Below are 26,377 nucleotides of genomic sequence, written 5' to 3'. Positions count from 1 at the left end.
TTTCTTCAACATATATAAGATAACTCAACCTAATATCAACGATGGTGATATTAGATCGGAAGATATTACAATGAAGATTAGAAAGATGAAGATTGATTATTGCTTAAGAATGAACAAGTACTTTCATATTAAGTAAGACATTGAATCAAGCAATCTCTATACCAAAACTAAAGTTTGTGCATAAAAATTCAAGATTATAACATTACCTAAATGATTTCTACATTTTTTTTATACCAAAACTAAAGTTTGTGCATAAAAATTCAAGATTATAACATTACCTAAATGATTTCTAAAATTTCTTTACAATAATAAATCATTCATGAAGAAAATAAGAAGATAAACATTAAGATTCATTCATATCCTAAAGAACTCACCTCAATCACCATTATCCTTGATTTGGATCCAAGAAAGAGTTTAGCCAACCATGATTATATATAAGAACACTTCAATAAACATGAAAGAACTTGAATCCAACTGAAATAATAAGTTTTACAAACTAAAGAACCAAAATCTATAAAGAAGAACACAATACAATTTCAGAAAAAATTCGGACACAAATCTGACTCTAACTTTGGATAGCAATTCGACCCTCTTAGAAGCTTTTTTTTCGAGAAGTCTATTAGAGACATATTTATAGGCAATTCTGTCACCTTTCCAAATCATTAAAGAACAGCTCATTTGGACACCTGAGTCAAACGTTATGGGCAAAACACCGAAAGGTGTTCTGAAAAATCAAATCAAGACAGCTTTACAACTACTTTGGTGCACGTTTTTCTTCCTCATTTATGAGGTGTCTCCTTCTTCTTTTTGACCCAAAATAATGTTAAAATATCCCCTCCAGCTTTCCATCCATGTGCTTGCCTTCTTGGATCAATGGATTACCCAAAGTAAATCAATTGTTATTTGTTGTGTGGACATGTAAGATCATGGATTGTATTTGGGTTGATTTGAAGGTTGATTTGGGGTTGATTTAGGGATGATTTGGGGCTGAATTTGGGCTGATTTGGGGCTGAATTTGGGCTGAATTTGAGCATCAAATAAGTATACAAATGTACTTATTATTTGGGCTAAGATTGACATTGAAACCTTGAGTGTTTAATGGTTGAAGTTTGCACACAACATAAGGCAAGTTTGGGCTTGAAATAAATCATATGATATTCTTTTCTAGAATTGGAATAGAATTGATTTTTGGGACAAATTTGGCGCACTTATTTGAACCAAGATTTGCTTCAATCTTCAACTAAATGTCTCTTCAATTCTTTGTTCTGAATTCCGACGTTGAATTTTCTGAATTAATTCATTTAAGCTCCAAAAACCTATCGAAACATTAAAACAAACTTCATTACTAAAAAACACATCAATTATTATAAAAACAACGAAATAAAAACAATAAATACATATGTAAAATAAGAGACTTAATGACACTTTTGATGCACAATCATGTTATACAACATAAATCTAGATTAGTCATTTAACAAGCAAAGTATTAAAGAGTGAACAAGACAACAAATACAAAACATGTTAGTATCAAACATTAAAGTCCATATTAAGTTTACATTATACTTATTCTTACACCATTAGTATAACCTTTTCACCTTGACATAACTAACTAAGCTAGACATAATGAAAGAAAGAAAAATAAATAAACAAAATAAGAACATAAATAAGATAAAAGTTAACTAAGTAAAGGAAAGGAAATGAAAGGCATAAACTTAATATTAATGAAAGCAAAGCATAAAAAATACAAAGAGAGAAAGGAAGAGCATGATCTTGATCTGGAAACCAAGATGCCTAAATGCATAGCAAATGCCTCCTTTTATAGGCCAAAATTGGGAACTATTGATTTGATGACTAATTGATGAGTGGGTGACCAACTCTTGACTTGGTGACAATCCTTATCTTCTCTTGTCTACCCAAAACATGGACCTTAATGATTGATACTAACATGTTTTGTATTTGTTATCTTGTTCACTTTTAATACTTTGCTTGTTAGATAGTTAATCTAGAATTGTGTTGTATAACATTTGGTACAACAAATACTTGGCTATTTCATAGCCCACACTGTATGGTATAACCGACACTTGTGCTATGGAAGGAACTTGATTTGTTGTTAACATAAGTTATAATCATGAATGCCTGACAACATTTACAAGTATTAGCATTATTCAAATAAGATAACTAATGTAATCATGTTAACAATTTATAATCTGATTGGAACCTCTTTTATGTGCGGTTTCCAATTGAATAATAAGAGTTTATATTATACTTGTTTGACATACCATTAGTGGAACCTCTAACCTTAACATTTGTTGTTATCATTGTTTAATCCTTACATTAATATTTCATCTCAAAGCTCTCATCATCTTCTTCTTCTTCTCCTTTTTTTTCTTTATTATTATTATTATTTAGTATTGTTGTTGTTGTTGTTGTTGTTGTATTGCTTTTATTTATAATTTATAAAATTAACCTCCCTGTGGTTCGATCCTAGTTTTGTTGGTTTATTTATTACTTCGACACTCCTACACTTGGGAAAAGACATTAATCTTTTGGTCATGTCACAATAGTTAATAACACGACTAAAAGATTGATGTCTTCTCCCAAGTACAGGAGTGTCGAAGTAATAAATAACCCGGCAAGACCGGGGTTGAACCACAGGGAGGTTAATTGTAGAAATTATAAATATATTTACAACAACAATAATAATAACAACAACAACAACAATAATAGTAATAACAATAATAATAATAACAATAATAACAATAACAAAAATAATAATAGTACTAATACTAATAATAATAGTAAAAATAATAATAACAATACTAATATTAATGTAACGATTAAACAATGATAATAACAAATGTCAAGGTTAGAGGTTCCACTAATGGTATGTCAAACAAGTATAGTATAAACTCTTATTTTTCAATCGGAAACCACACACAAAGGAGGTTCCAATCAGATTATAGATTGTTAACATGATTACATTAGTCATCTTATTCAATTAATGCTAATTCTAGTAAATCTCGTCAAGCATTCATGATTATAACTTATGTTAACAACAAATCAAGTTCCTTTCATAGCTCAGGTGTCGGTTATACTATATAGTATGAGATATGAGAGTGCCAAGTATTTGTTGTACCAAGTGTTATACAACATAAATCTAGATTAGTCATTTAACAAGCAAAGTATTAAAGAGTGAACAAGATAACAAGTACAAAACATGTTAGTATCAAACATTATAGTCCATATTAAGTTTACACTATACTTATTCTTACACCATTAGTGTAACCTTTTCACCTTGACATAATAAACTTAGCTAGACATAATGAAAGAAATAAAAATAAATAAACAAAATAAGAACATAAATAAGATAAAAATTAACAAAGTAAATGAAAGGAAAATAATGAAAGAAAGCAAAATAGATAAACAAAATAAGAACATAAAAGTTAACTAAGTAAAGGAAAGGAAATGAAAGGCATAAACTTGATATTAATGAAAGCAAAGCATAAACATTACAAAAAATACAAAGAGAGAAAGGAAGAGCATGATCTTGATCTGGAAACCAAGATGCCTAAATGCATGGCAAATGCCTCCTTTTATAGGCCAAAATTAGGAACTACTAATTTGATGACTAATTGATGAGTGGGTGGCCAACTCTTGACTTGGTGACAATCCTTATCTTCTCTTGTCTGGCCAAAACGTCATTGATAACGTCAAAATTGGAGCCACTCAAAACATGAAAGTTGTAGGAAATTGTCTCAGCTTTCTTGTTTAAAAAATTCAGCTCATTTGGACTTTTAGAACTCCAGATATGGCCAAAATACTGAACAGTGCTCGGGCTGGAGGACAGATTCGGGCTTCTTTGTTGTTGCAACAATTTGGACTTGAAAATGGCCTTTTTAGATCTTGGGCTCCATATAAAAGTTGTAGGCCTATGTCTTACCTTTCCATCCATATAAAATAGACCTGAATCTGAGATCTATAGCTCCAAATATGACCCAATTACTGAATAGTGTTCTGGTTTGGATTGCACCGACATCTCTTTTCTAAGTTTGGCCATCTCTTTATCCTTTCAATTTCAGTTCTTAAATTCATCAATCAATCCTTTCATTTATGTGATAGGCCTATTAACAAGAAAACATAAATAAGATAAGAGTTAACTAAGTAAAGGAAAGGAATTGAAAGGCATAAACTTGATATTAATGAAAGCAAAGCATAAACATTACAAAAAATACAAAGAGAGAAAGCAAGAGCATGATCTTGATCTAGAAATCATGATGCCTAAATGCATGGAAAATGCCTCCTTTTATAGTCCAAAATTGGGAACTATTGATTTGATGACTAATTGATGAGTGGGTGACCAACTCTTGACTTAGTGACAATCCTTATCTTCTTTTGTCTGCCCAAAACATCATTGATAACATCAAAATTAGAGCCACTTGAAAACGTAAAAGTTGTAGGATATTGTCTCAGCTTTCTTGTGTAACAAATTCAGCTCATTTGGACTTCTAGAACTCGAGATATGGGCCAAACACTGAACAATGCTCGGGTTGGAAGACAGATTCGGACTTCTTTGTTGTTGCTCTAATTTGGACTTGAAAATAGCTTTTTTAGATCTTGGGCTCATATGAAAGTTGTAGGCCTATGTCTTACCTTTCCATCCATATAAACTGGACCTAAATCTGAGATCTACAACTCCAGATATGACCCAATTACCAAACAGTGTTCCGGTTTGAATTGCACCAGCATCTCTTTTCTAAGTTTGGCCATCTCTTTGTCTTTTCAATTTCAGTTCTTAAAGTCATCAATCAATCCTTTCATTTATGTGATAGGCCTGCATTTAAAATGAACATTTACCATAAATTAAAGGTATCTTATATTATTATAAAACATGCTTTAGTTAAGGAGTTATTGATACTTCAAGTGCAAAATGATGATATAAAACCTTGATAAAAAATGCATTTTTAAGTACTAATCATCATCCATTTGGATGCCATTAGCTGAAGCTAATCATTCATTTTTTTCGGTCAGCCATTTGGATGCCATTAGCCGAGGCTAATCAATCAATCGTCCCTATCATCCAATCGGATGTCTATAGCTGGAGCTAATCATTCATTTGTCAATATTTAAGCGTTTGACAATCTAATATCCATTCTAATGCAATATGGTAACATTTATGATAAAGTATTTCATTATTCAATGTATGAAAAAGGAAGGTAAAAGTCACCTACTAGCTCCACCTGTGGGTTATTCTTGTCTTGATGATTGATTAGTACTTAAAAGTGCATTTTTATCATGGTTTTATATCATCATTTTGCACTTGAAGTATCAATAACTCCTTAACTAAAATATGTTTTATAATAATGTATCTAATAATATAAGATACCTATAATTTGTGGTAAATGTCTATTTTTAATGCAGGTCTATCACATAAATGAAAGGATTGATTGATGACTTGAAGAACTTAAATTGCATGGATAAAGAGATGGTCAAACTTAGAGAAGAGATGTCGGTGCAATCCAAACCGGAACACTGTTCGGTAATTGGGTCATATCTGGAGCTACAGATCTCAGATTTAGGTCCAATTTATATGGATGGAAAGGTAAGACATAGGCCTACAACTTTCATATGGAGCCCAAGATCTAAAAAGGCCATTATCAAGTCCAAATTGTAGAAACAACAAAGAAGCCTGAATCTGTCTTCCAGCCCGAGCACTGTTCCAAATGAGCTGAATTTTTTACATAAGAAAGCTGAGACAATTGCCTACAACTTTCATGTTTGCAACTGGCTCCAGTTTTGACTTTATCAATGACGTTTTTGGCAGACAAGAGAAGATAAGGATTGTCACCAAGTCAAAAGTTGGTCACCCACTTATCAATTAGTCATCAAATCAATAGTTCCCAATTTTGGCCTATAAAAGGAGGCATTTGCCATGCATTTAGGCATCTTGGTGTTCAGATCAAGATCATGCTCTTCCTTTCTCTCTTTGTATTTTTTATGCTTTGTTTTCATTAATATTAAGTTTATGCCTTTCATTTCCTTTCCTTTACTTAGTTAACTTTTATGTTCTTATTTTGTTTATCTATTTTGCTTTCTTTCATTATGTCTAGCTAAGTTAATTATGTCAAGGTGAAAAGGTTACACTAATGGTGTGAGAATAAGTATAATGTAAACTTAATATGGACTTTAATGTTTGATACTAACATGTTTTATATTTGTTATCTTGTTCGCTCTTTAATACTTTGCTTGTTAAATAACTAATCTTGATTTATGTTGTATAACACTTGGTACAACAAATGCTTGGCACTTTCATAGCCCCTAATGTATGGTATAACCGACACCTGAGCTATGAAAGGAACTTGATTTGTTGTTAACATAAGTTATAATCATGAATGCTTGACGAAATTTACAAGTATTAGCATTAATCGAATAAGATGACTAATGTAATCATGTTAACAATCTATAATTTGATTGGAATCTCCTTTATGTGTGGTTTCCAATTGAATAATAAGAGTTTATATTATACTTGTTTGACATACCATTAGTGGAATCTCTAACCTTGATATTTGTTATTATCATTGTTTAATTAATATTTCATCTCAAAGTTATCATCATCATCATCATCATCATCATCATCATCATCTTCTTCTTCTTCTCTTTCATTATTATTATTATTATTATTATTATTACTATTATTATTATTATTATTATTACTACTCCTACTACCACTATTATTATTATTATTATTATTATTATTATTATTATTGTTATTATTGTTATAGTTATTGTTGTTATTGCTATTATTGTTGTTTATAATTGTTGTTTATAATTTGTACAATTAACCTCCCTGTGGTTCGACCCCGGTCTTGCCGGGTTATTTATTACTTCGACACTCCTGCACTTGGGAGAAGACATCAATCTTTTAGTCGTGTCAATGATGGTTGTAACAACCCGGCTTTTCAAGCCCCAGACAACCTTAAATTTTTTGTTTTTTTTTACTTGACACATATCATGTCGGTAATTGGCAAACCTGTTTCCTCACATCATCAAGATGCAATACATACGTCAACGACATTCAACATTTCATTTAAAAGTGAATCTTACATAAACACATAATATTATATTTGCATGATTAGCAGTTCATATTATAATATACATAAAAAGACATGAGTTTGAATTCCTATCCTAATAATAGTCATCATGAATTTAACAAAAGGATCCAATAAAATTTATATGTTTAATACATTGATTCATACAAAATACATCATGATTTAGGATGCAACTACATAATTCCTTGCAAGAGTAGGTTCCCGTGTATCGGGCTTCGTAGGCATCTCGTTGATGTGACATCCCTGCTGCAGTACATAACATTTAAGAGAATGCAATTGCTTTTTAATAATAATGATAATTAAATGATCTGGCAGATTAATAAAACATTAACATTATTCCATGTTTGATGCATGATATTTATAGTTTCTTCATGTGCTTGGTATACACAACTTATAACGCATATAGATGCACCAATTCTTGCAATCAACCATAATCTTAAACCCAACTATCCTCTTAAGGAATTATTTGCTGAGGTTAGCTGTTCACTCCCCCTAATCATCCACTTCAGATGCCTTTAGCCGAAGCTACTCAATCATTTGTCCTAGTCATCCTTTCGGATGCCATTAGTCGAGGCTAATCAGTTCTTTGTCCTGATCATCTCTTTGGATGCCATTAGCGGAGGCTAATCATTTCTTTGTCCTGGTCATCCCTTCAGATGCCATTAGCCGAGGCTAATCATTCTTTTGTCCTGGTCATCCTTTCGGATGCCATTAGCCGAGGCAAATCATTCCCTTGTCCTGGACATCCCTTCAGATGCCATTAGCCGAAGTTAATCAACATTTAAATGTTTGACAATCTGATAATTGTTCTAACCCATTATGATAACATTCATGTTAAAATATCTCATTATTTAACGTATAAAAAGGAAGGTGAAAGTCACCTACCTGCTCCACCTGTGGGTTGTTCTTTTCTTGACGATGGTCCAATCCCGACCGCACCACCTAAGACATCAATGGTCACAAATTAATACATTTGTATTTTTGAATCACATTCGTCCCCGCACTTATTTCAAGAGTTCATATGTTCTCATTCAAGTGATCCATATTTCACAACATCATACCATGAAATTGTTACTAGCATTTAAGTCATTTTTGTCTAAGAGGCTTATTGTAGAAATCGGTAGCGAGAACAGGTTCGCTGCAGGCTGCCCAGTTCGGCAACGAGAACTGTTTCGTTGCTGGCGCCATATTTTCGGTAGCAAATGCTAACTCGTAGTAGACAACTCAGATTTGACAGCGAATCGCAATTTCACTGCAGCCAACTTAACTTCAGCAGCGATTTGCTACAGAGAACTCCACTATGGCAGCGAATCGCAAATTCGCTGCAAAACACGCCACTCGGCATTGAATTGTTAATTAACTGTAGACAACACAGGTTCGATAGCGAATCACAAATTCATTACAAAACACACAATTCGACAACGAATGCTAATTCGCTGCAGAAGACTCAATTTCAGCAGCAAATCACAATTTCACTACACAATACACAATTCAACAGCGAATGGTAATTCGCTGCAGAAGACTCAGTTTCAACAGCGAATCACAGTTTTGCAGCACAACACACGCAGTCAACACAGTTTCGGCAGTGAATCACGATTTCATTGCACAATATACAATTCGGCAGCGAATGCGAATTCGCTACAGAAGACCTAGTTTCGACAGCAAATCACAAATTCGTTGTGGACAACTCAGTTTCGGTAGCTAACACGACTAAGAGATTGATGTCTTCTCCCAAGTACAGGAGTGTCGAAGTAATAAATAACCTGGCAAGACCGCGGTCGAACCATAGGGAGTTTAATTGTACAAATTATAAATAAGAATAATACAACAACAACAATAATAATATTAGTAGTAGTAATACCAACAACAACAACAACAACAACAACAACAACAACAACAACAATAATAATAATAATAATAATAATAATAATAGTAAAGAAAAAGAAGAAGAAGAAGAAGAAGAAGAAGAAGAAGAAGAAGATGAGACCTTTGAAATGGAATATTAATGTAAGGATTAAACAATGATGATAACAAATGTCAATGTTAGAAGATCCACTAATGGTATGTCAAATAACTATAGTATAAACTCTCATTATTCAATTGGAAACCACACACAAAGGAGGTTCCAATCAGATTTTAAATTGTTAACATAATTACATTAGTTATCTTATTCGATTAATGTTAATACTTGTAAATCTCGTCAGGCATTCATGATTATAACTTATGTTAACATCAAATCAAGTTCCTTTCATAGCTCAGGTATCGGTTATACCATACAGTATGGGCTATGAGAGTGCCAAGTATTTGTTGTACTAAGTATTATACAACATAAATCTAGATTAGTCATTTAACAAGCAAAGTATTAAAGAGTGAATAAGATAACAAATACAAAACATGTTAGTATCAAACATTAAAGTCCATATTAAGTTTACATTATACTTATTCTTACACCATTAGTGTAACATTTTCACCTTGACATAATAAACTTAACTAAACATAATGAAAGAAAAAAAAAGAACAAAATAAGAACATAAATAAGATAGAAGTTAACTAAGTAAATAAAAGGAAATGAAAGGTATAAACTTGATATTAATGAAAGCAAAGCATAAACATTACAAAAAATACAAAGAGAAAAAGCAAGAGCATAATCTTGATCTGGAAACCAAGATGCCTAATTGCATGGCAAATGCCTCCTTTTATAGGCCAAAATTGGAAACTATTGATTTGATGACTAATTGATTAGTGGGTGACCAACTCTTAACTTGGTGACAATCCTTATCTTCTCTTGTCTGCCAAAAACATCATTGATAATGTCAAAACTAAAGCCACTTGAAAACATGAATATTGTAAAAATTATCTTAGCTTTCTTGTGTAAAAAAATCAGATCATTTGGACTTTTAGAACTCCAGATATGGGCAAAACACTGAACAGTGCTTGGGCTCAAAGACAGATTCAGTCTTCTTTGTTGTTGCTCTAATTTGGACTTGAAAATGGATTTTTTAGATCTTAGGCTCCACGTGGAAATTGTAGGCCTATGTCTTACCTTCCTTGGGTTAGGATTATTATTTTTTTCTTTTTTTTTCTCTTTTTTTTAATATATATACATATAACTTAAAACACCATACATCTTTAACCCATGTAACGAGCTTTCAGCTAATTACTCCCAGACCAGTTGGTCTCAGGGCATTAGATGTTGAGACACCCCTACGAGATTAGTAACTCAGGTCACAGATACTGATACATAGATAGTGCAATGTTTGATTCCCTTAAGCTTTTCTTCTCAACCCATGTAACAAGCGTTGGGCCAATAGCTCCCAAGTAAGTTGACTTTAAGGTATTAGGTGTTAAAACACCCCTTCGGGCTTAATTGCTTAGGTTAGGGAGTCTACGAAACCAAACTTATCTACATTTTTATTATTATCATTTTTTTTGCTCTTTTTTTGTTTTTTAAATTATATATTATCCCTTTCCCTTAGTTGTTACCTTTAACAAAAGAACATAAATAATGTAATAATTCAATGTGCAACCCACAATCATATGTTAAAGTGTGTGTGTAAATTAAGGTTTAAGAATACATGTTAAATGAGTATATGAGCAGAATTAAGTGATAACAATGCGAGAGTTTGTAAACCTGAATATTTCAAGAAGTATTATGATAAATCTTATTAAAAATGGTTACTAAGATGCGTCTCAAGAGTCATAAAAAGATCTTTTTTACTCTGCCATCATAGTAACAACAATTTTGCACATGCTTTATGAAATAGAAAACACAGTTAGTTAATTTTTAGTTACTACCCTCTCCCCCCAACCAAAACGAGACATTGTCTTCAATGTTCTAAGGTAGAAAGATAGAGTATAGAAGATATCACCTGAAATAACGAACACGGACAAACCTAAAACACACTAAAACAAAAATAAGAAATATCAAAACACAATAATAAAATAAAAAGACAAAAAAAATTACAAATGAAGACTCAAATCTAATCTAACCTTTTTACAGCTTTTCTTAGATGACCAATTTATGCGACTCATGGAGGGATCAATTACAGGAACGAAAGATTATAGTTGGTCAATCAATTGTTCAGCAGTAGCAGCAGAGATTATAATTTTTTGTGTAGAAGATATTAGAAATTCCTATTCCACAGCATGATCAAGAAAAGACAACAACTTATCATAATAACCATTAACATCTAACAGACCTATGGGTTTATGGTAAATGTGCAGTTGGGCCCAAGAGGAAATATGAAAGATCTCTTCCAATATGCCTAGACCACCTGGTAAAGCAATGAAGGCATCAGCATGGTTAAACATTACATTCATTCGAGTCGACATTGTGGAGACTTGTAGTTCCTCTCTAATTGTTTTTCCAATGATGTCCCCACATGCTAAAGCTTCGGGGACGACCCCCAAAACTTGACTACCTCGTAAAAATACAGCTATTGACACACCTCCCATTAACCCAAGAATGCCTCCCTCATACACTTAATGAGTCTTTCTCTCAACTAGCACCTAACCAAGATGATTTGCTGATTCTAAAAACTCCTTTTCTTTCCCAGGACTAAATCCACCAAAAACACAAATATTTCTTATGTGATGACCTGAGGAACTTATCATTTCTAAACACTTTTATATTTGTTGAATGTATGGGTTGAGTAGAAGTGAAAGGAAGGAAGAGAGGATTTTATAGATGAGAAATTAAAAAGACAATCATACAACCTATATGTCGGCCAGCTAGAGTCTCACACACTCTCTCTATCTCTTTTTATTTATTTTAAAAAAAGCATATGCATGTACAGGTAGTTGTAATTGTGACTCCATCTTCCCTTGATTTTACATCCAAAAACGGCTTAAACGCCCTCTATGGGTCGGGGATAGGCTTCCTATACAATTTTCTTAAAAACTAGCAAACAAGGTCTTTTTTAGTCAGATTCCCAAGACTAAGTCGAGCATGTTTTTTATGAAATAGTGGCCATAAATCATGAATTGCATGATGCACATCTCCACTAGGATGCGTCTCAAGAGTTAGTAGAAGATTATCTAAAGACTCCGTACTCAGGCCATCCTTAATGAATTGTATTTTATCTTCACGGTTTATAGATACCATTCCTAAAGAATGACATTGTGCATTACAAGTCCATCTGGCACATCGATGATAGACTTTCAGTCGTTTTGCACGACATTTCTTGGCAAAAGTGCTTTTACCTGTTCCACGCATGTGTGAAATGAAGAAATTAGAGGACTCAACTGATAATCGAACCTTTGCTTCAACCAACCAGCGAATATCTTCAGGAATTCCATGATTCATTAACAACCTCAATCTTGCACATCTAGCACGGTAAATTTTTGTAATCGTGTTCTGAGGCAAAGCGGGAAAATACTTTTTTAATTTTTCAATATTAGTGTCCATTATCAAATGAGAATTGGAAGAGAGATTCAAAGAATAGCACAAATATATACATAGATATCAGTTATTATGGGAAACTGAAAGAACCGACTTAAGTCACGGAGTATCGTTGTCTGCCGTTTGACCGGGGTGAGAGAAACAAGCAAAAATCACTTAAAAAAAACACAAAAACAATGTGAGAAAAACAAAATAATCAACCTTTATCTACAAGATCATTCAAACCAGTTGATTCATTTTTACTAGGAAAATTATCAAAGTAAGCTTTCAAACAATGTCCATTTTCATTAAAAACATTGTCATTTATTGAATTCTCAGTATCAAAAGGCCCCAAAAGGATACACATGTTTCTTAATAAATGGACTGCCCCATCTTGATCTTAGCTCTCTAGGGAATAAATAGAGTTAAGAATTATAAAACAAAACTTTTTGATCAGTATCAACTTTTTGACAATTTTCACAAGTTTTGTAGAATGCATGCGTGTCCTTGAACATGGTGGGCCAATAAAATCCATTTTGAAATATTTTTGCAGCTGTCTTTTTTGACAAAAAATAGCTCCCACATGCTTCAGAATGACAATGTTTAATGACACTACTTACCTCATTGTCGGGAATGAATCTTTGAAATATTTGATTAGGACAATATTTGAATACGTTAAGGTCATCCCAATAAAAGTTCTTCACTTCATTCAAAAACTTTTCTTTATCGTGGGTACTCCAATCAGCTAGCAAATCTCCTAAAGTAAGAAAATTGATATTTTTATCATATCAAGGCATTGGAGAAAGTAAGGATTTGTTAGGAAAGTAATCATCGATTGGTATGATGTTAGATGTTGAATTTGTTGTCACTTTTGACAAAAGATCCGCATCAACATTTTCAGTGCGTTTTTCATCTGTGATTTCTTCCTCAGAATAAATCATTTGCAAATCTTGAGATTCATCCAACATATTTTTACTTAAAGTAAATTCAAGTTGATCATAAACTAATTCCTCAATATGATCTGTTTCTTGTAATTCATTATCATCTCTAGGTTGCTTGCAAATGTTGAAAATATTCATCTCTAATGTCATATTTCCAAATGATAACTTCATCAGTCCATTCCTACAATTAATCAATGTAGTAGAAGTTGCAAGAAACGGACGTCCTAAAATAACAGGAAATGAATTACATGCTTCAATAGGTTTTGTATCCAAGATAATAAAATCCACAGGATAAATGAATTTATCGACTTGTACTAACACATCTTCAATTATTCCTCTAGGCACGTTTACAAATCTATCGGCAAGTAAAAAAGTTATAGAAGTTGGTTTTAACTTACCTAAATTGAGACTTTGAAAAACTGAATATGGAAGTAAATTCACACTGGCTCCAAGATCAAGTAAGGCTCTTTCAATTTTATGTTCTTTAATAAAGCAAGAAATTGTAGGACAACCAGACTCTTTATAGTTCAAAGCATTATTGTTTTGAAGAATGACACTTACTTGCTTGGCTAAAAAGGCTTTCTTTTTCACATTCAGTTTCCTCTTCACCATGTATAGATCTTTCAAAAATTTAGCATAGGAAGGAACCTGTTTAATAGCATCCAGTAAAGGTATATTGATTCTTACCTATTTGAAAATTTAAAAAATTTCAGAGTTGTGATTGACTTTCCTTTGTTTGGTCATGGCTTGAGGAAATGGAAGTGCTGGTGGGGAATCAATTGTTTCTTTGCAATTTTTAAATTCAACCCCTTCCTTACCCTTAGAGATTAACTCATCATCTTTCTTAGAAGGTTTAAGAGTGGGTTTTTCAATAACCTTAGCATTGCGAAGAGTAGTGATTGATTTGACTTGATCCATGTGTTGGCTTCTGGAACTACTTGCATTTACATTGTATTGCCCCTTGGGATTTTATTATGGTTGAGATGGAAACTTACCTTTCTCTTAGAAACTGAGAGCAGATGTGAATTTTGGAAGAGTATCTTTAAAATCTATCATGTTTTGAGCAAGTTGAGTATTGATTGTCTTTTGCTTTTCAATGATACATGCAATGTTTCCTTAAGATTTCTTGTAGGAGGTGGAGCATAAGGAGGTGCATATCCATGAGAATTTTGGAAATTATAGTGTGCTTAAAATGGTGGTTCTGAAGTTTGTACATTGTTATTATCACTCTTCCAACTGAAATTTGGGTGATTTCTCCAACTAGGGTTGTATGTTTGAGAGTATGGGTTGTAGTTGGCCCTTTGGAAACTGTTTAAAGCATGGGTTTGTTCATGGAGACATTCCTTAAAAGAAGGCAAGGTTGGACAGTTATTGGTTGAGTGTTCATTTGTTTCACATATTTGACACATAATGTTTTCAACAGATTTTAATTGACCACTCTTTTTCAATTCTAATGCCTCGACTTTTCTAGCTAAAGATGCAAACTTGGCTCGGAGGTCATGATCTTCCTTAAGGTTATACATACCTCCACTAGATGTATGAGGTTGAGTTTTACTGGGTGCCTCAGAAGTACCCACGGTGTCCCAATTTTGAGTATTTTCAGTTAACAAGTCTAAGTACTCTATTGCTTCATCAGGGTCTTTATCTTCAAAAGTACCATTGCACATCAATTCCACCATTTGCCTATCTTTAGGTGTTAAACTTTCATAAAAATATGAAACCAATCTCCATGTTTCAAAACCATGATAAGGACAAGTATTAAGCAAGTCTCGATACCTATCCCAACATTGGTAAAATGTTTCTCCTGATTTTTGAGTGGAAGTGGTGATTTGTTTTTTGAAAGAGTTTGTTCTGTGAGATGGAAAAAACTTCTTTAAAAAATATTGTTGCATTTCATCCCAAGCACAAATGGATCCTGGTCTCAAATTTTATAGCCATGTTTTAGCTTTATCTTTTAATGAAAAAGGAAAAAGCTTTAATCTGATGGTGTTCATGCTATAATTTCAATCATTATATGTGTTGCAAACCTCCTCAAATTCCCTTAAACGCAAGTATGGATTTTCCAAATCTAAGCCATGAAAAGAAGGTAAAAGTTGAATAATGCTTGACTTAAAATTAAAATGAGATGCATCAAGAGGAAAAACTATGCATGATGGTGCACTTGTTCTTGTGGGATTCATGTGGTTTCTAAGTATTCTAACACGGTTATTCTCATTATTCTCATTATGAAGTGATTGATTATCTTCTTTGGCCATATTTTCTGAAAATGATGAGGATACCATACAAAGTCTACCACTTAATGTACGTGACTACACTCTCATGCATGTGTAGTAATAGATTAAAAGAAAGAAGAAAATAAAAGAAAAAGAAACAAGAGAAAAGAAATGAAGTTATATACAAAACAAAAGTGAAAAGAGAAAATAAAATAAATACTATAATTTGTACAAGAATTTACCTCCCTAGCAACGACGCCAAAAACTTGACACAACTAAGAGATTGATGTCTTCTTCCAAGTGCAGGAGTGTCGAAGTAATAAATAACTCGGCAAGATCGGGGTCGAACCACAAGGAGGTTAATTGTACAAATTATAACTAACAATAATACAACAACAACAACAATAACAATAACAATAACAATAATAGTAATAGCAATAATAGTAGTAGTAGTAGTAGTAGTAGTAGTAGTAGTAGTAAAGAAAAAGAAGGAGAAGATGAAGAAGATGATGAGAACTTTGAGATGGAATATCAATGAAAGGATTAAACAATGATAATAACAAATGTTAAGGTTAGAGGTTCCACTAATGGTATGTCAAACAAGTATAGTATAAACTCTCATTATTGAATTGAAAACCTCACACAAAGGAGGTTTCAATCAGATTATAAATTGTTAACATGATTGCATTAGTTATCTTATTCGATTAATGCTAATAGTTGTAAATCTCATCAGGCATTCTTGATTATAAATTATTTTAACAACAAATCAAGTTCCTTTCATAGCTTGGGTGTCGGTTATACCATACAATATGGCCTATGAGAGTGTCAAGTATTTGTTGTACCAAGAGTTATACAACACAATTCTAGATTTACCATTTAACAAGCAAAGTATTAAAAGTGAACAAGATAACAAATGCAAAACATGTTAGTATCAAACATTAAGGTCCATGTTGAGTTTAGACTATACTTATTCTTACACCATTAGTATAACCTTTTCACCTTAACATAATAAACTTAACTAAACATAATGAAAGAAAGAAAAATAAATAAACAAAATAAGAACATAAATAAGATAAAAGTTAACTAAGTAAATGAAAGGTATAAACTTGATATTAATGAAAGCAAAGCATAAACATTATAAAAAATACAAAAAGAGAAAGCAAGAGCATGATCTTGATCTGGAAACCAAGATGCCTAAATGCATGGCAAATGCCTCCTTTTATAGGCCAAAATTGGGAACTATTGATTTGATGACTAATTGATGAATGAGCGACCAACTCTTGACTTAGTGACAATCCTTATCTTCTATTGTTTGCCCAAAATGTCATTGATAACATAAAAAATTGAGTCACTTGAACATAAAAGTTGTAGGAAATTGTCTCATCTTTCTTGTGTAAAAAATTAAGATCATTTCGACTTCTAGAACTCCAGATATGGGCCAAAAACTAAACATTGCTCAGGTTGGGAAACAGATTCGGACTTCTTTGTTGTTGCTCTAATTTGGACTTGAAAATGGCCTTGTTAGATCTTAGGCTCCATATGAAATTTGTAGGCCTATATCTTACCTTTTCATCCATATAAAGTAGATCTAAATCGGAGATCTACAGCTCCAAATATGACCCAATTACTGAACAGTGTTTCGGTTTGGATTGCACTAGCATCTCTTTTCTAAGTTTGGCCATTTCTTTGTCCTTTCAATTTTAGTTCTTAAATTTATTAATCAATCCTTTCATTTTTGTGATAGGCCTGCATTTAAAATGAACATTTACCATAAATTAAAGGTATCTTATATTATTAGATATATTATTATAAAACATGTTTTAGTTAAGGAGTTATTGATACTTCAAGTGAAAAATGATGATATAAAACCTTAATAAAAATGCACTTTTAAGTACTAATCAGCAGCGAATGCTAATTTGCTTCAGCCGACATAGTTTCGACAACGAATCACAATTTTTGTTGCACAACACACAATTCAGCAACGAATGCTAATTCGCTGCAGAAGACTCAGTTTCGACAGCGAATCATTGTTTCGCTGCACAACACACACAACTGACACAATTTCGGCAATGAATCATGATTTCGCTGCACAATACACAATTCAGCAACGAATGCTAATTCGCTGCTGAAACTAAGCTAATTCGCTGCAGAGGACTCAGTTTCAGCAGCGAATCACAATTTTGCTGCACAACACACATAGTCGACACAGTTTCAGCTGAGAATCACAATTTCACTACACAATACACAATTCGGCAGCGAATCACAAATTCGCTACAAACAACTCAGTTTCGGCAGCGAATGCTAATTTGCTACAACCAAAATAGCTTCGGCAATGAATCATAGTTTCACTGCACAACACATATAGCTAACACAGTTTTAGCAGTGAATCACAATTACAAATTCGCTGCAGTAGACACAGTTTCGGCAGCAAATCACAGTATCGCTGTACAACACACATTTTGGCATGAACACACACCACATATGCTATAACAACCCCAGCACACACACTATCACTAAGTTCCAGCAGAACTCACACATTGAAACCATCAATTTCAGCACATAATCCTTGTCCTGGTCATCCCTTCGAATGCCATTAGTTGAAGCTAATCAACATTTAAACATTTGACAATCTGATATTTGTTCTAACCCATTATGGTAACATTCATGTTAAAATATGTCATTATTTAACGTATGAAAAGGAAGGTGCAAGTCACCTACCTGCTCCACCTGTGGGTTGTTCTTATCTTGACAATGGTCCAATCCCGACCGCACCACCTAAGACATCAATGGTCACAAATCAATACATTTGTATTTTTGAATCACATTCATCCCCACACTTATTTCAAGAGTTCATATGTTCTCATTTAAGTGATCAACATTTCACAACTCATACCATGAAATTGTTACTAATATTTAAGTCATTTCTGCCTAGGAAGCTTATTGTAGAAATCGGCAGCAAGAACTGGTTCGCTGCAGGCTGCCCAATTCGGTAGCAAGAACTGTTTTGTTGCTGGTGCCACAGTTTCGGCAACAAATGCTAACTTGTAATAGACAACTCAACTTCGGCAGCGAATCACCATTTCACTACATCCAACTCAACTTCGGCAGTGATTTGCTGCAGATAACTCCACTATGGCAGCGAATCACAAATTCGCTGCAGAGCACGCCACTCGGTAGTGAATTGTTAATTCGCTGCAGATGACACAATTTTGACAACGAATCACAAATTCATTGCAAAACACACAATTCGGCAGTGAATTGTAATTCACTGCAGAAGACTTAGTTTCGGCAATGAATCACAATTTCACAGCACAATACACAATTCGGCAGCGAATGGTAATTCGTTGTAGAAGACTCAGTTTCAGCAGCGAATCACAGTTTCGCTGCACAACACACGCAACCAATACAGTTTCGACAACAAATCACGATTTTGCTGCACAATATACAATTCGGTAGCAAATGCTAATTCGTTGCAGAAAACTCAGTTTCGGCAGCGAATCACAAATTCGCTGTGGACAACTCAGTTTTGGCAATGAATGCTAATTTGCTACAGACGACATAGTTTTGGCAGCGAATCACAAATTCATTGTAGAACACACAATTCAGCAGCAAATGCTAATTCGCTGTAGAAGACTCAATTTCGGCAGCGAATCACAATTTGGGTTGCACAATACAGAATTTAGCAGCGAATGCTAATTCGTTGTAGAAGACTCAATTTCGGTAACGAATCACAAATTTGCTGCAGACAACTCAGTTTCGACAGCAAATGCTAATTCACTGTAGCAGACATAGTTTCGGCATCGAATCACAATTTCGGTGCACAACACACATTTTGGCATGAACACACACCACACACTGTCACTAAGTTCCAGCAGAACACACACATTGAAACCATCAATTTCAGCACATAATCCTTCAATAAAATTCCAGCAGAACACACACATTGAAAACCATCAATTACCACATATAATCTTTCAATAAATTCTAGCAAAACACACACATTGAAACCATCACTTTCATTTGTGTTTCCTTGTCCTCTTAGTTAATTTCAGTTTCCTTCATAGCTAGCTTAGGTCTTAGGTCAATTTTCTTAGGGTTTTTCTACTTCATTTCTATTTCTGGTCTTAAGGAGAAGAGGAAGGGAGTTTCATGACGCATACCTTTCGAATCTAACTAAGTTTGAGGAAGGTTTGATGCTATTCTTTCTCTTCTCCTGCTGGTTCTCCTTCTTTTTCTTCCTCTCACGTTTCCAACCCTCTTTTTCCTTAGGCAGCTGTCCAAATCTTCCCTCGAGGTCTCATCTTTCCCTCACATGTTCACAAAGCACTCTTTACTGGTTTGGTTTAGGTTTCTATTGGGAAAGAGGAAGGGAAGGTCGACATGCAACTGTTGGAGACAACTTTGGGAAGAAGATGGATCATCCTCTATCTCCTTGTATTTATACTCCCCATTAAATGAGGTGGGTTATTTTGGTGGTTGGTTTAGATGTGTTCTTATCCTTATTTTGGTCTATCTAAAACCAGTTTTACCCCTCCCTCCATCTCCTTAAGAAAATTTAAAAATAATTGCGTTGCTACCAATTCAGAAATCAGTAGTGAAAATGACATTACTACCGATTTAGGAAATCGGCAACGAAAACTACGACGCTGCCGATTCAGAAATTGACATCGATGGTGGATTCATCAATTCTCTCTTTCTATGTATATGTTTTCTTTTGGGCATTTACAACGGTCCAATCCCGACCACACCACCTAAGACATCAATGGTCACAAATCAGTACATGTGTATCTTTGGATCACATTCCTCACCACACTTATTTTATGAGTTTATATGTTCATATTCAAGTGTTCCACATTTTACATCATCATACCATGAAATTGTTACAAGCATGTAAGTCATTTCAGCTTACGAGGCCTGTTGTAGAAATTGGCAGCGAAAACTAGTTCACTGCAAGCTGCCAATTCAGTAGCGAAAACTAGTTCACTGTAAACAACTAAATTTCAGCAACGAATATTAATTCGTTGTAGCCGACACAGTTTCAGCAACGAATCACACTTTCACTGCAAAATACCCAATTCATTAGTAAATGTTAATTCTTTATAGATAACTTAGATTTGGGAGCGAATCACAAATTCACTGCAGAACACGTCATTCGGTAGCGAATGCCAATTCATTGTAGACGATACAGTTTCGGCACAACACACCATTAGATAGTGAATGCCAATTCATTGTAGACGACACAGTTTCGACAGTGAATCACAATTTCGTTGCAGAACAAATGATTCTGCAGTGAATGTTAATTCACTGCAGACAACTTAGTTTTGGTAGCAAATGCTAATTCGCTGTAGTCAACATATTTTCTACAGTGAATCATAATTTCGCTGCAGAACACATAATTCAGCAGTGAATGCTAATTCGCTGCACATAACTCAATTTTGGTAGTAAATGGTAATTCGTTGCAGCCGACATAGTTTCGACAACGAATCATAATTTTGCTACAGAACACCCAATTCAGTAGTGAATGTTAATTCACTGCAAATGACACATTTTCAATAATGAATCACAATTTCATTGCAGAACACATAATTCGGTAGAAAATGCTAATTTGTTGCAAACAACTTAGTTTTGACAGCCAATGTTAATTCGCTGCAGTCGACACAGTTTCAGCAGCGAATTACAATTTTGGCTGTAAAACTCCCAATTCGGCAGCGAATATTAGTTCACTGTGGACGATATATTTTCAACAGCGAATCGTAATTCCGTTGTAGAACACATAATTTGGCAGTGAATGTCAATTCGTTGTAGTAGACACAGTTTCGACAACAAATCACAAATTTGCTGCACAACACACATTTTGGCATGACACACCACACATGCTGTAACAATCCCAGCATATCAACTGTCACTAAGTTCCAACAGAACACACACATATTGAAACCATCAATTTCAGCATATACTCTTTCAATAATTTCCAGTAGGACACATATTGAAGCCATCAATTTCAACACAATCTTTCAATAAATTCCAATAGAACACACACATCCATGCTGGCCAACCCAATAGTTAAGGCCAACCCTCTACCATAATTTTTTATTTCCATTTTATTCATTTTTCTTTATTAGATATTCTAGGAATTGGTCTCATTTCATTTCTATTTCCTTATCCTCTTAGTTAATTTCAGTTTCTTTCACAGCTAGCTTAGGTCTTAGGTCAATTTTCTTAGGGTCTTCTTCTTCATTTCATTATATCATTATTTTGCTTGTTATATGACTAATCTAGATTTATGTTGTATAACACTTAGTACAACAAATGCTTGGCACTTTCATAGCTCATACTGTATGATATAACAAACACCTGAACTATGAAAGGAACTTGATTTGTTGTTAACATAAGTTATAATCATGAATGTCTGACCAGATTTACTAGTATTAGCATTAATCAAATAATATGACTAATGTAATCATGTTAACAATTTATAATCTGATTGGAACCTCCTTTGTGTGTGGTTTCCAATTGAATAATAAGAGTTTATACTATACTTGTTTGACATAACATTAGTGGATCCTCTAACCTTGACATTTGTTGTTATCATTGTTTAAATTATAACTGTTCTAAAGTTTAAATTTTAGCATTACATTTATTTACACTTTGTATTTTTAATACCTGAGGGTGTAATTTATTGTGTAATTTTACACCCACAAATATTAAAGTTTACATTCGGATTCTAGAAAAAAAATTAAAAAAAGATTTTTGATATTTTGGCCAAATCCTAATGGATGATCATAAATTGGTTATGATATCTTTTTTTGGGTTTTCAAAACATGAGAAATATGTAATTTGTTTTTAATGAAAACATGCTTGGAAAATTTTTAGGATTTGGCCTTATTCATAAAAATAATTTTTAAAAATAGAAATTGATTTAAAAGTTTTTTTGAGATTTTTTTGAAATATTTTAGAGAAAATCGGGTATTTTAATACCAGATTTGTATGTTACAGTATAAATATGCAACCCAATATTATACAAAATTAGTAGAAAAATATTTAAGAAAATCACAAATTTTTTAAAGGATTTTTGAATTTTTTTGGGAATTATTTTGTTTTGTTTTTTTAAAGGAAATGTATAATATAATATTATATTAATTAAATATTTTTAAAAATGTGGGCTAACCCAAACAAAAACCCAAAAAATGGTTGGGTCGAACTAGGCCCAAAAGGTTAGGTCAAACTCGGCCCAACATATTTTCTTTCTCTTTTTTTCGGTCGGGTCAGACTAGCTGATTGAGCTGGGCCTGAATTGACCCGGCCCAATTGTAAATGAATTATTTGTAGAACATGAATAATAAGTTCACGTTCTGCATGCAACTTTCCAGTTGCAGACAACGGTGGGAGGCAACCTTGCGGAGGAGAAGGAGCTGTTGTCATTGGCCTGACGTGAAGTTGGCAGAGGTTCTGGTGGAATAAATGGTGGCGATGTTGGTTGCTTGTGACGGAGCAAGAAAAAAGAAGAAGCAGAAGAAGGAAATATGCAGAGGAGAGATGGAGGACCTCGCGGTGGTGGCTTTCGATGGTCGGTAGGTGGTTTCCTGTGGTGGAGCTAGTGGTGGATAAGTTGTTGGTGGCTCAAATTAGTGGTTGGAATGGCAAAGAGAGAGGGAAAGAAAAACTGTAGAAACAGGGCCAAAAGGGCTGGTTTTTGGCCGACTTTGGACCCTTTTTTTTCCTCTCTTAGGCCATCAACTTCGCCTCTATTTATAGTTGGTGGAAGAGGGTAATCTTGTCTGCACAAGGAAAAAAATATCAACCCTTGATTCGGTCGGGAAGCATCCCAACCTTTGGCTCAAAGTGTGCCTCATGAGTTGTTCAATCTGTAGAAAAAGGCTGCCTGAGTTGGGCTCTTTAGATCGGCATCGACGCTATCTCATCGCCATTTAGACTGAACTGTTTAGTCGGTGTTGTAAAACAACTGCAGGGGATCATTTTCGTGCACTTTTTGTTAGATTTGATGGAGCAATAAAACATTAAATGCATCTGAAAAGTAGCCACCCAGGCAGCATTTTCGGGCAAAATCGGGCAAGACAATGAACAATGTTAAACGACGCGTCAGTTGGTTTTTTCTCAAAACGGTGCCATTTTGGATTGTATTATGGATTTTTCATGATTTTCAATTCAGTCCTCCATCTTTCAATTGATTTCAATTGAACCCCTGATTAACCCTAAATTCTCGATTTAATGCAATTAAATCCCTGATAAACTTTAATTAGAACCCCGAAGTTATGCGCCTTTTACAATATAGTCCTTGGTATCGAATTTTGTTAATTGAACCCCTAATTGACCATTAAAGTTTTAGTTTCTTCAATTTGGCCCTCGATTTTTACCAATGAAGCCCCTAAATTGTGGCGGATTTTATAGATTGGTCATTGGCTTTGAATTTCTTCAATTTAGCCCCTAATTGAGCTCAAAACTTCAATTTTTTTTAGCAATTTAGCCCCTCATTTCAATTAATTAACATGATAAAAATTAAATTTGGTCTCTTAAAATTCCAATCTTCTCAATTAAGCCCAAATTAGGCTTTCAAACTTAATTTTTCAACAATTAAGCCCTAAATAAAATTAATTTGACCCATTTTAAAGTATAATTAAGTCCTTGCAATTAATTAAATCCTTTAATTAGATCCAAATTAATTCTTAAACATAATTAAATTTTAATTTGGCCTATGATTAAATCAAATTGGCCTATTAAAAATTTAATTATGTCCATGAACTTAATTTTTATGCAAATTCATCCAATAATCATTTAATTTGACCTTGAGTTTGTATTTTTTTCATTTTTGGGCATGATGGGGTATAATTAGGCATTGAATTTCCTCCAAATTGCAGCTTGATTGCCCAGTTTGCTTTCTTCACATTGCTAGCTATTATTATTTTTTGAATTTTTTATTTTGAAAAAGAAATTGATTTTTGGGTAATAATCTAGAATTGGGTTATGATAAGGCCTACCTAGTTAGGGACGAGTGGTACTAGTGGAAGGCCTAGAAATCTAGAGGGGAGGACTCAGGGACGGGTATATCACATGACCTACAAGGATGTGAGAGCTATATATTATAGAATTAGATACAATACAAGTTTATGCTTTAATTGATCCTGGAGTTAATCATCCTTTGTATTTTATAGAATTGTAAATAACTTGCATATTTTATCTAGTAACTTAGGTGTAGGAGTGACTGTTAGTACACCACTAGGAGAGAATATACTTATTGATGATATTTATAGAGGGGTAAAACTATATATTGGAGGGTTAGAATTGAGGGTAGATCTTATGTCGTTGGAACTATATGATTTTGATGTGATTTTGGACATTGATTGACTGAGTAAACATAAGGCATAAGTGGATTGTTTCACCAAGACGGTCACAATCCAAGGAATAGGAGATAAAAGAGTATTGTTTAAAGGGGACAAAAAGTGATTCTAAGTTGTATAATCTTAGTCTTGGTAGCTAGAAAATTACTGAGGAAGGGTTGCTTTGCTTAGTTACCCCATGTAAGAGAGCTGGAAAAGAGTAGCATAAAATTGGCTAGTATTCCTGTTATGATGAAGTTTTAAGATGTATTCTTGGAAGAGTTGCCTGGATTACCTCCAATTAAAGAAATTGAAGTTTCCATATAAACTATTCCAAGAGTTTCTCCTATAGCCTAGTCCCGTATATAGGATGAAACTTATGGAATTGGTGAAACTAAAGGTCTAGCTTCAGGAATTGTTAGATAAAGGCTTCATCCAACCTAGTAACTCACCCTAGGGAGCTCCAGTATTGTTTGTAAAGAAAAATGATGGCACATTTCATTTGTGCATTGATTATCGTCAATTGAATAGAGTGACGGTGAAGAACAAGTGCCCACTCCTATGAATAGATGACTTGTTTGATCAGTTGAAGGATGTTAAGATGTTAAGGTGTTCTCTAAGATAGATTTGAGATCTGGATACCACCAATTGAGAATCAAGGAACAAGACATCCAAAAGACTACTTTCCAAACTCATTATGGGCATTAAGAGTTTTTGGTGATACCTTTCGAGTTAACTAATGCTCCAGCTATGTTTCTGGACTTGATGAATCGGGTGTTTCGGCCTTACCTGGACCAATATGTGGTTATATTTATTGAGGATATCTTGGTATATTCAAACTCTCACTTGGAGCATGAACAACATCTAAGGGTTGTGCTACAGACCTTAAAGGAGAATCAATTATATGCAAAGCTGGATAAGTGTGAATTTTGGCTTAGGGAAGTAGTATTTTTGGGCCATATAATATCTACAGGAGGGATATTTATGGATCCAAGAAAGGTTGAGGCCATGTTAAAATGGGAAAGGCCTATCAACATGATAGAAATCTGGAGTTTCTTGGGTCTTGCTTGGATATTACCAGAGGTCTATTGAGGGGTTCTTCACCATAGCATCACCTTTAACTAAGGTGACCCGCAAGGAAGTTAGGTTTGTTTGGTCGGAGGAGCGTGAAGTGAGCTTTCAAGAACTAAAGGAAAGGCTCACTTCTGCTCCTGTGTTAGCCCTTCCTTCAAAGATAAAAAGGTTTTGTGGTATACATTGATGCCTCAAAAAAGGGGTCTAGATGTGTATCAATGCAACACGGGTGTGTAATTGCTTATGCATCAAGACAGCTAAAGTCACATGATGTGAATTACCCGGTTCATGACCTACACTTGCAACAGTAGTGTTTGCCTTAAAAGTA

General features: G+C 33.8%; 1 long non-coding RNA gene across 1 annotated transcript; it reads right to left on the bottom strand.

The window, feature by feature from the left end:
* Positions 1-7,268: 7,268 nt before the first annotated feature.
* Positions 7,269-18,417, bottom strand: LOC105117596 (uncharacterized). The gene is made up of 3 exons (XR_840785.1): positions 18,359-18,417; positions 7,992-8,048; positions 7,269-7,349 (listed from the first exon to the last, which is right to left on the bottom strand). It is a non-coding gene; the product is annotated as an uncharacterized LOC105117596 (long non-coding RNA).
* Between the last annotated feature and the right edge of the window lie 7,960 nt (positions 18,418-26,377).

This window comes from Populus euphratica, unplaced genomic scaffold, assembly GCF_000495115.2.
Source record: "Populus euphratica unplaced genomic scaffold, PopEup_1.0 scaffold1433.1, whole genome shotgun sequence".
Taxonomy (NCBI): Eukaryota; Viridiplantae; Streptophyta; class Magnoliopsida; order Malpighiales; family Salicaceae; genus Populus; species Populus euphratica.
Note: the sequence above shows the minus strand (reverse complement) of the source record. Positions and strands in the feature narration are given on the sequence as shown.